The 10,638-nt window shown below is 40.6% G+C and overlaps 1 long non-coding RNA gene across 4 annotated transcripts; it reads right to left on the reverse strand.

Annotated features, from left to right (window-relative positions):
- Positions 1 to 5,692: 5,692 nt before the first annotated feature.
- Positions 5,693 to 9,225, reverse strand: LOC124654155. Of its 4 annotated transcripts, none has more exons than XR_006988232.1 (6): positions 9,074 to 9,225; positions 7,857 to 8,851; positions 7,581 to 7,761; positions 7,022 to 7,167; positions 6,740 to 6,949; positions 5,693 to 6,294 (listed from the first exon to the last, which is right to left on the reverse strand). It is a non-coding gene; the product is annotated as an uncharacterized LOC124654155 (long non-coding RNA). The 4 variants fall into 4 exon arrangements; XR_006988233.1 differs by adding an exon at positions 6,435 to 6,506 and having other exon boundaries at positions 7,857 to 9,225; XR_006988234.1 differs by having other exon boundaries at positions 6,740 to 6,921; positions 7,857 to 9,225.
- Between the last annotated feature and the right edge of the window lie 1,413 nt (positions 9,226 to 10,638).

Here is a 10,638-nt window from a genome sequence, read left to right on the forward strand (position 1 = left end):
TTGTACGACCTACGACCAACTTCAATATAATAGTATACTAGTTGAATGCCCGTGCGTTGCTACGGTTTCTACTTTTTTCACGCAATATATCAATACAGTAGATGCAGAAAATTATATGCATAAAAAGGATAGCCACAAGATATTCTAAAAGCTCATCAAATTCTACTGATCTGGAGAATGTTTTGACAACCACTATAATTGACATTTAAATATGAAATAAGCACTCGACTACTCTTTGATGCTTCTTAGATACCATCATACAATATTAGGAATATTTTTCTGCAAGCGTACTAAAAGAGGAAAAATCCTGAGCTCGAAACCATCTTGCACAACAATACTTGTCATCAGCATTTACTTCTCGTGGAAAAAATAGAAAAAGTGCAATACTTGTCATCAGCATTTACTTCTCGTGGAAAAAATAGAAGAAGTGCAACGTAGATACCCACCGTGCATATTAGATAAACCACTTTTTACCGTTCCACATGATCATAATGTAAAAAAAGTAAAAATAACCAAACACATTCCTGTAGATAAATGCTCCTCATTATCTTTTACCGCATCCCACACTCCATACCTCCTGGACATACATTAATGCTTTAAGATTGGTGCAGCCACATCAGAATATTGGAAAAGACATCCTATCCTATTTATACAAGGATACATAGATTTGTTTAAATTCAGATCTATCAATACACTAAAGAGTGTTTAGAACTCTAGATACATCTAAATTTAAACAAACTTGCAATGTAATATGACATTTCTAATCATTCTCCAATAGTGTCCGATGGACGCTTCACATGCACTTCGATATGCAACCCTATCAAAGCTAACCCCGAAATATGAAACTAACACTCACTAAAGGCCAGGATCTCAACGATGTCTTCCTGCTTGTACCCGGACTGGGTGATGAAGTAGCTCCTCTTATTAATCTTCTTTCCCTATGATGGCGGTGTCGAGCTCCTTAGTGCTAAGTATACACAGGAAACATGTGCAATTAAACAAGATGGAAACATCAGTATGCTGCTTGACCTAGCAAATGATTTCTGAGAAGGTTTCTCTATCGTAACTAAGTCGACCAAGAGTATCAGACAACATGATTTTGAGGTGGTATGTTAAAAAAACTCATTCACAAATAAAATCCACAGTGTTGATATCTAATATGGAGGTATTTATCAAGTGGTCATGTTGAACATGTAAGTCAAGGCAGCGGTCAAATAGTAAAAGAGTATGAACGGTGTTGTCATAATGTAGAAGTTCAAAGTAAACATAAGTAAATTCGACACGAACTTCAGTATTTTCTTATAACTATTGCTACCATAACAAAAAAAAAATCCCATCATGTGTTGTGGCAGCGTGAAGTTTCGCAAGAGAAGAACTTGCAAGTGTAACATGGTCGAACTCTACAAAAATCTGGACCACCAGGATAAGGTAAAAGAGAAACTTCATGTCAGAGTAATGCAGGGAAGGGTGACATGGAACTAATAGTTCCTGGGATATTTTCCTAATTGAAGAAAAAAGGACACTACTAACTGCGGGAACTAAACAAGCACCAAATCACCCTTACAGAGCACCTTCATTAAAGAAAATTATGTATGCCATACTACATTGTCACAATCACAGAGTCAAGTTAACACGAGAAAATGCTCATTAGGAAACATTAACTAACGATTCGATGAATCAATTCATCAATTCACTCTAGCCAAGACTGACTCAATACACAAACACTGGCAATTCATCTCCACTCCAGTCTTCCATAATTCATCTCATCACTTGGATGCGGCCTTAGAAAGAAATAATATGTTAAAAAGATCCTCTACACATTAATTTGTAGATCCTCTATGACATTTATCCTTATTTCCAACAATGTTTCAAAACATGCCATACCCCTCCAAAATTTTGAATATATCTTACAGGTAAATTGATGTTCTTCAGTACCAACACTTCTGGTTATCCTACTGGCATAGATTGCAGTTGCATTCCAAGAACAGTAAGATCAAATCAAGCAAAGACATGTTATCTATTCACTTCACCTAAGACAATATTGAACTTATGAACATTATATATAATTTGCCATATGACACTATATTAATTATTGTTGCTGCCAATTCAAGAACCCACTTATGAAGGATGCCACAGATTTTATCAACCAAGCAAGCAAAGGATTACCACTTTAGAAATTTCATGTCTGATTGATTTATGAATCATTGTTTCCCTATTTTTGCTTGTTTTAATCTCACATAGTTCAAGTTTGAGCATCTCAAGTATTGAACTCACTGAGTCCTTTAGATATAACATTTGGTGCCTGGTCAAAAAATAATAATCAGGATCGACAATTACTCTTGTATTTATTTCCATTCAGCTACAGGTTACCCAAGTGCGCTGCTTGTAGTCATTTCCTTTCAGCTAAGGTTAGAGATTGGACAATGTGCAGAAGGGCAGGTTCTTAAAAGGAATATTGAGCAATAAGTTTGGCAAGTAGTAAGCATAAACCAAGACCACGTTATCTATTCTTGATTCTAAGAAGAAAAGTTCAGAACACCTGCTGTGGGGATTGTCATCATCCTTTGCCAAATTTTTAGCTCCTGAAAATATATATTCATGTTGAATGAAGGGACATCACACATGTGAATCAAAGTCACAAATTAGCCTCCACCTCCAATTATTTATCGTTTCTCGCTATTATAATCATAATTAAGTAAACACATATTACTCACAACATATTGAAAAGGAGAACCATTAGGTTTAAAATATGAGCCAATATTTCTACACCTCGCGCAAACAGATGTGCTGCCCTGGTTGAGCCATCATGCGTCTCCATTGATCGTGAGAAATATAGTAAGGCATATTTTCATGGTTGGTCTAGAAGTTGAGGGAAAAAAGGCACTTAACACTGGTATCAAAGAGAGAACATGGCAGACCTGACTTGAATAATCACATGCATTTGTGCAACCAGATCAATCAATAAGAAACCAAGGGATGGATTCAGTTTTCAGTAACAGTCCAAAATGTACATATAATCAGAGCATAAGAAAGTCTCCTAAACGGCACAACCTCGAAATTGTTTACCTTTTTCCCAGGGACAACCTTTTTACCGCCTAGTTTTCCCAACGAAAACATCAGCCTATGGCTTGTTTTCACTTTGTCTTGGCCCCCTGTTTGCTAGGCTCTTCAACAACATTGTCACTATAACAAGCCATGGGAGGTTTTTATCAAACAACAATGAACAATGAGAAAATCATTGAATATGAAAGCCAAACATTGATAGAGCATCTTAGCATACTTACGTTATGATTTTCTCATCAGCTTGCTGATCAGGGCCAGCTTTCAGAAGCACACCTTAACATGCATAATAATAACTATGAAAGCCCTTTAAAGTTGGTATCCATAGTCATCTGATCAGTCATCCCTACAAAGAGGAAAATATAATTTTTCATAACTTTGTTGCATCAAATCATTTCCTGAAAAGCCATTGTATTAATTGACAAGAACAATTTCTTCTCTTCCAAAGTTGGACATACATACAGTCTCATTGCGTCCTTGGCTATCTATCTATCTCTGCCCTTTTGTTGGAGGACCATCTTCATGAAGGACTCGCAAACTGATTCACCATTAGCTGCTGCGCCTCGTGAACAATAGTTCCAAGTTCGTACCATGATAAAAGGAAGCTAAAAACCCTGTTTGAGCTAGTCAAGAGGAGTTACCCGATTCTTATGGGGTACCAAACCGAAGATATGGTCTCACTTTGGAGATACAGATAAAAGTTTTACCTCCGTAAAGTCATTCTTCTATAGCTGTTCACAATGGTCAGAATCTGCAACCATGCACCATCTGAAATTATTAAATATCAATGTTTGTAATTACAGTGTGCTCACAGCAAGTGTCATCTGCCATTGGAAAACACATGCAGCATTAAGAGCTAAATAGCATGTCAATTTTAGAACATTTTCCTGTAGTTAAACTAAATCTATGTACTTTTAGCAAGATATCTTTGATCTGAATTGGTAAAAATGCAAGCTTAGATAGTGAGCATAGATAGAAGAACCAAGAGGCTCACATATATTCAGGAAATGGGTGTGCATCCTTTTCTACAACTTGAATCACCTGCATCATGATCATGATTAGTGATCTCATCCCATAAAGCTTACAGGTTTGTTTGTCAAGCCTCACGTAGACATAGCACCTAATACTCAAAAAAGTAGTGTAGAACACTGAAGTTATTGACACTGAACAAAATTAAAATCGCAGTTTGTATATGTAGACATGGTAAAGTACACAGCGGGGACATCCCTTGATGTGAGAAATCAAGCTCAACCTGAACTTGTTACTGCGGGATGAGCTCATCAAGTCATGTTCGTGGCGGAGGGTATGCCGCGACGTCAAGTCGGCGGCTGCGAACGCAGTCGGCCGCAGGGTATCGGGAGGAGCTCCTGCGCAGGTCCCGTTCGTGGCAGAGAGGTACGGCTTGCCCTCGAGGCGGCAGCCAGGGTGAGACCGGCTGGGACCTCAATTCGGACAAATGCGGGCTCGATTTCGGCGGTAACGCGTCGATTCCGGTGGCTTCGCTGCGAGATCGCACGACCTGAAGGACAACGAAGAAGAGAGGCTCCTGGTGGTGCGCTGTGAGAAGGCTGGAGAAACGGGAGGAGGTTAGAGGAAGAGGTGCGCATCGGCGGCGCTTTGAGCCCGCGCCGACCCTTCTTGTTTCTGCCATCGTCTTCCTCCTAGTGCGATACTACCGTAGAGGAGAAGTTGGCGAAGATCCCAGCATCGGCGTCATGGCGGAGGGAGGGTGGCTGGGGCGGGTAGGATTAGGGAGACGGGAGAGGCGGCGGGATTGTGTGCTAGGGTTTCATGGGAGGGAGGTTGGGGGATTTTTTTCATTGAAGGAGGTCGGGCCGTCGGGGGATGATGGGTCGAGCGTTGGGTGTGGTGTTTCAGCCGGTATTTTCACTTGTCGGTGGCAGAGAAGCGTAATTAGCTAAACTAAGATTACTACGACCTATCGTGACCATCAGATGTAGATTGATTGGTTCAGATGCTTCGAATCTCCTTCACCAAACGCGTTGTATGACGTACGACCAACTGGAATATAATAGTAAAGACTAGTTGAATGCCCGTGCGTTGCTACGGATTTTTTTAAGAAGTATCTTGTGACACATGTAATGTAATACCCAAAATTATATAACAAAAAAAATAGTTAGACGTAATCCGTAACAAGTGTATAATCGGATATCTTATACATAGAAAGCAACAACCGACCAATATTTATCACTGAGTACTAAGATTATATATGCTGGCAGTCCCATCTGAAGCTGTTGAGCAAGAGTAAAACTAAATGCTCGTGTGTTCCTACGTTTAACAGTTTTCGTTGACATGTAGCATCGTTATCTTTGCACCGCATGCCGCATGTGTTCCTTTAACACATTTCCTTCACATGTAGCATCGTTATCTTTGCACCGCATGCGGCGTCATTGGTTTCATCTAGGCACTATCCTAAACTTCTCTATGGAAATAAAAATCAAAGCATTAACCTCACACTGACACATTTTCACCTATTTTATTTTTTCAACAATCGTCATGCTCTTCGTTCTTGACGGGTTTATAGTGAAGCATGTAATGTGACGTGTTTCTACAGCATTACTCTTCAGCTAGCCTCGACTTAAAGTGAAGTACGACCACCTGACATTCCATGCGTCCAACAACATATTACATGATTTACAAACATTTAACCGTCAACCAAGATTACATAGTGTACGTTTGCTGTACAGAAGATAAAATATCAAAAGCCATAATGTGGCAGATTTACAAGTCCACAATCAAGCGTTGAATCATTCTAGTTTTTATTATTACCTTCATATGAAAATTTTGAAAACTTAATAGAGATCAATTTTGACTTCTAGTCATACCAAATGGAGCAGCTCTTGGTATTGCTCTTGTTCACATGATAACCTTCATGGAAGAACACATCAATAAAGAGTATATGCAGATAAAGAGAGTTCATATCGATGGTCCTTGTTCTTTGAAACTACAAAGAAACCTTGGAATTCGAATTTAATAAGACAATAGACATGAACATGATTACACAAGTCGTGTACTGCCTCCTATTCTTGTAATATGTAGTACTCTATTAGACACATGCATACAAAGGGTATGGATATTTGTTAGGCTCTGAATTTAGATAATTTATTAGAAGATGCCATACATATGTAGGAATTGCCATGACAAAAATCTTGGATGTGTTGACCAATTACAAGAGGAAGGCACATGAATAAATCACCATCCGGAAGAGCTTTCCTGCAATATGATAGCATATATAGCATTACACCAGTTTTAAAATTTTAATTAAAGAGAAATTAACATACAACATGTCAATAAGAAAGTTTAGGATAGGATCACAGGAAATCGGCAGACAAGAATTCTAGGATTAGAACAACCTATTCCATTCGTTGTGTGAAAAGCCTGCGTTTGGTGTTAACTTGGGTAGACCCGACAACACTTATGCATCCCTTCAAAATGTACGTCACAAATTCCAATTTGAGCTAGTTAGCATCAAGAAACTATTCATGTACTATCAATAGGAGAAATAAGTAAAGTGAGGAGTGAGGTCCTACTTGTAGAGGTACATTATTTATACATGTGTAAAATAGGTAAGTCAGAAGCACTAAACATGGGATGTATTGAAATAATTTGTGACAAATATATGTCTTTCACACGAACATAAGGCATGCACATGGCCTACCTCGCACTCTATACATGGCCAACCATTATGAGCTCTGCATCTACGCCCGAGGCCCTCTTCGCCATGCTTGGCCGCAACCAGGGCTCTAACGCGCCCCGTATGAGCAGCTTCACCGCCTCCACCTCGTGACCAAGAAGGGCGCAGTGTTGTCGAAGAGCATCTTCTAGCCTTCCTTGCTTTATCTTAATATGATTTCAATCATATGCATGGCTAAGAAATGACATGAATCAATGCATACATCAAGGCGAGCATAAATGAAAATGTAGAGGGACATAGACACACCTTTGTTGCTTGCATATTGCAGCAGTAGTTCCACTCAGACCAACCGGTGACAGGTAGGCACAATCGACGAGCACCCACCACCCTCATCTTCACCTCCTCGTCCCCTTCCTCTTTGCTCGCAATCATCACCACACTGAACAACCTACCTTCAAAAAATAATAACCTTTTATTTAAAATAGGAAACAATATTTCAAGAAATTGATTTTTTAATTAAGACCATTTTTTAAGTTCAGAATTTTGTTAGTAAAACATACATGATATGCACAACACATCTAGAATATCACCCATTAGGTTTGGACATGATCTACGAGATAAACTATAAGAATATATAAGAATGCTAACATAGGACCCCAAGAGCCAAAGAAGCAGATGGTTATGAAAATATATGTGGCAATTTCTAGTTAACTATGCTCGGGACATCAACCACCTACAAAGCACACAATACGCAGTTTTCACAAGTGGAAGTTAAATATGTTCGTGACGGCACAAAAAGAATGTCACCCAAGAAACTGATTAGAGCTATAGATGGATCCATCTATAATATTATGAAGGTACATACTTGCTCGCAAATCACCCGCTCCCTTGCAAATAGAAAGAAGCTCATCTAGTGGCCCGGAAACTCATATCATGTAGAAGGGCATCTACACCCATAGTTCAGAAAGTTTGTTCCGCATAGGAATGCCTTCTAGTGGTAGACACCTTGTCATCGTAAAATTGCCTTTGAGGACACTATATAATACCTGAAAAAATGCAGAATAAGTGTTTTAATCAGAGCCATGCTATTCCCCGGTTAAGAAGTGAGTCATTTTAGAAACAAAGCAGCAGTTTTACATACAATTGATGGCTTTTTAAGACCCTTGGCCTCATAAATCACCATGGAGCCAGAGAATTTCTGAAAGATAAGTCTTGATTTATTAAGGCTGTGTCATAACTTGTCAGGATCACATAAAATGGTAATTCATAGCTGCATTGATTAAAAAATAAAGGAAGTTATAGACCGTGCACAAAAATAACTATAAAAGTACTATAATAAATAATGATCTAAGGCAAGTAAAACAAAGCTATTCCGAGAAATGTAAGAACAACATATGTAATAGCTAGCATGCGCTACCCGATTGAGGGAGATTCGAAAATAAAGTATGCAAACTTAAATAAACATAAATTTGAATCAGATCATGCAGGAAGATTTGTAGATATCTTCATGCACCATTCTCCAGAGAGGATGATGATGCACCTTATCACCGACATACAGGATAACCTGGTAAGGCAAAATATACATTATTCCAGTAGCCAGACATCTGACGCACTTAAGAGGGCATGATACTGCTGAAAGAACCCCACCCATGTGATATAAAATGGAAATTCTAGAACAGTACAGTCTATTGTGACAAATGAAATTAGACAAGGTTAAGTACATATACGAAATGTTCCATGTGCAATTGCTTTGGTCTTCAAGTAGCTCAGCAGGAAAAACTATTTTAGAGTCTTCATACTCCCATATGGTCAGACATAAATATCATCAAAATTACTGTATATTGAATTGGAGCTATGTTATACCATCCCAAATATTCGTGTATGGAAGAGCAGCAGGAAGAAAATGGTAGGCTCACCTCATCGCCTGCAAACGAACAGAACAAGGCATGATTGAATTTAATTAACCCATGAATCAATCTAAACAATATATGTAGGATATATTAGAGAGAATGCAGACGAAAACCACGGCCATATTGGAAGGAGTAGGTATCGACGCCGATGTGGTAGCAGCGGATGAGCCAACCAACACCATCTCGCTAGTGCAGCTTTGAGCCTTGGGGTGACGGTGCGGCAGTCCTGGAATGGGGAGACGGTGACAGCGACCCGTATATCACACTTAATTCAGGCTAGAATCAGAAAAGGCAAGACATGATTCACCTAAAGTAATAACTACTAATTCATGATAATATATGTACATCTCTCGTGTATGTGTGCTCTTCTCTAATCATATTAAATGAACAGCAGATCCCCTGGTCAAATTGGAGTAAACATGAGCATATGCAGCACAGTTCTTCTCACCTTGCAAAATTGGAGAGGAAGGAGGCCAAATCGGATGGGGAAGGAAGCTAAATCGGAGTGGACATGGACCGGCTACCTGATTTCCGCCACCACCCTTCCTGATTCTCGCCGCCGCGCCGGCCTGCGAGCCGTCACCGCAGCACCTGCCCCGGTTTCCCAGCGCCGTCGCGCTTGCGAGCCGCCACACCCGCCCCTGACCCTACGAGCTGCTGCACCCGCTCGTCCGCCCCTGGTCCCCTCCGCCCCGGCCTTGCTTATTCGCATGAGAGCCACAGCCGCCGGCCCTCGTTCTCGCCGACGAGGCGTCCAAGTCTGGTACCTGTCGCCGCCGCGCCGACGATTGGAGAAACAAGGGAGAGGATGACCAGGGAAATGAGCGTAGAGAGAGCAGGGAGGATGACATTCAATGCCCCGTGGCATGTGGAAGTATTTTGGAAATATAATTAATTTGACATTTAAATCTTATAACTCTGTTTGGTATGTTTTTCTTTTCTTATTTTGACTTGTTTGTGCGGTGGTTCTCAGATCTGGTCGTTTTGTTTTGCCGTGATTCCAGCGACCCTATCGTAACACATCAAGGAGTGGATCTGACGGACGGATGTTGAGCGGAGGAGGTGACATTATATTGGACGGATAGGATGTTCTCAATCTCCTTCACCAAACGCGTTGTATGACGTACGACCAACTCCAATATAATAGTAAAGAGATCTACAACTCCAAATACGGCAACCCAGCGAGAAAACAATTACAGGACGTGTTGTAAAATAAAAAATAATAGTACGTACGTTGGAGATACCTAATAGGAAGATTAAGAAATTGTCTCCGTAAAGATCATTGGCTCGTTGAGCACAGGGGAGAAGTCACGTGGACTTACATACATGCATATCTCATCCTTCATCTTCATGAAGAGCATCAGAAGCCTTTGGTTGTCTGGTTGATGGAGCGCAAGACTAGCTACATATCGCCGTCCAGAGCGAAGCGTGGTGTGAGCTCGAGCGCAGGTCTCTTCTGCTATACATGTCTCACCATTTGAGTTGAAGATGTTGGTGATGGCATCTGGAGCTACACAAGCGGGATAACAAAAAAACCGATTGCTTCCCTAATGTTGCATGATTGCTTTCCTATAAGACAATACCTAATTAGCATGAGGGAGTGGAACGATTATTTGTCTTGTTAGATCGCGCGCAAGCTAAAAGAAAAGCTCTAGCAATTATGGTCCGACTTTGACAACAGGAAGTAAAAAAAGATTTGATTTCATAGCTTTAGGAAACAAGAACGAGATTGGGCACAAGCGGGGGCGGCCTAGAGCGGTGCTACAGCGATAGCAGCACCACTGCACCAGCCTTAGAGATTTCCATCTTCGGGTAAGGAAGCGCTTCTTTCCTAATTAGAGCATCTCCAGTCGCGTCCCTCAAAAAGCGTCCGGCACAAATGATTTGGGGCACGTTTAGGACCGCGCCGGACAAAAAGAGATCAAAAATCTGTACAGAAAAGAGACCCTTTCCAGCCGCGTCCCTCAAACAGCGTCCGGATGCATGCATTTTAATAGAAGGGACCACCCCATG

This window comes from Lolium rigidum, chromosome 5 (assembly GCF_022539505.1).
Source record: "Lolium rigidum isolate FL_2022 chromosome 5, APGP_CSIRO_Lrig_0.1, whole genome shotgun sequence".
Classification (NCBI taxonomy): domain Eukaryota; kingdom Viridiplantae; phylum Streptophyta; class Magnoliopsida; order Poales; family Poaceae; genus Lolium; species Lolium rigidum.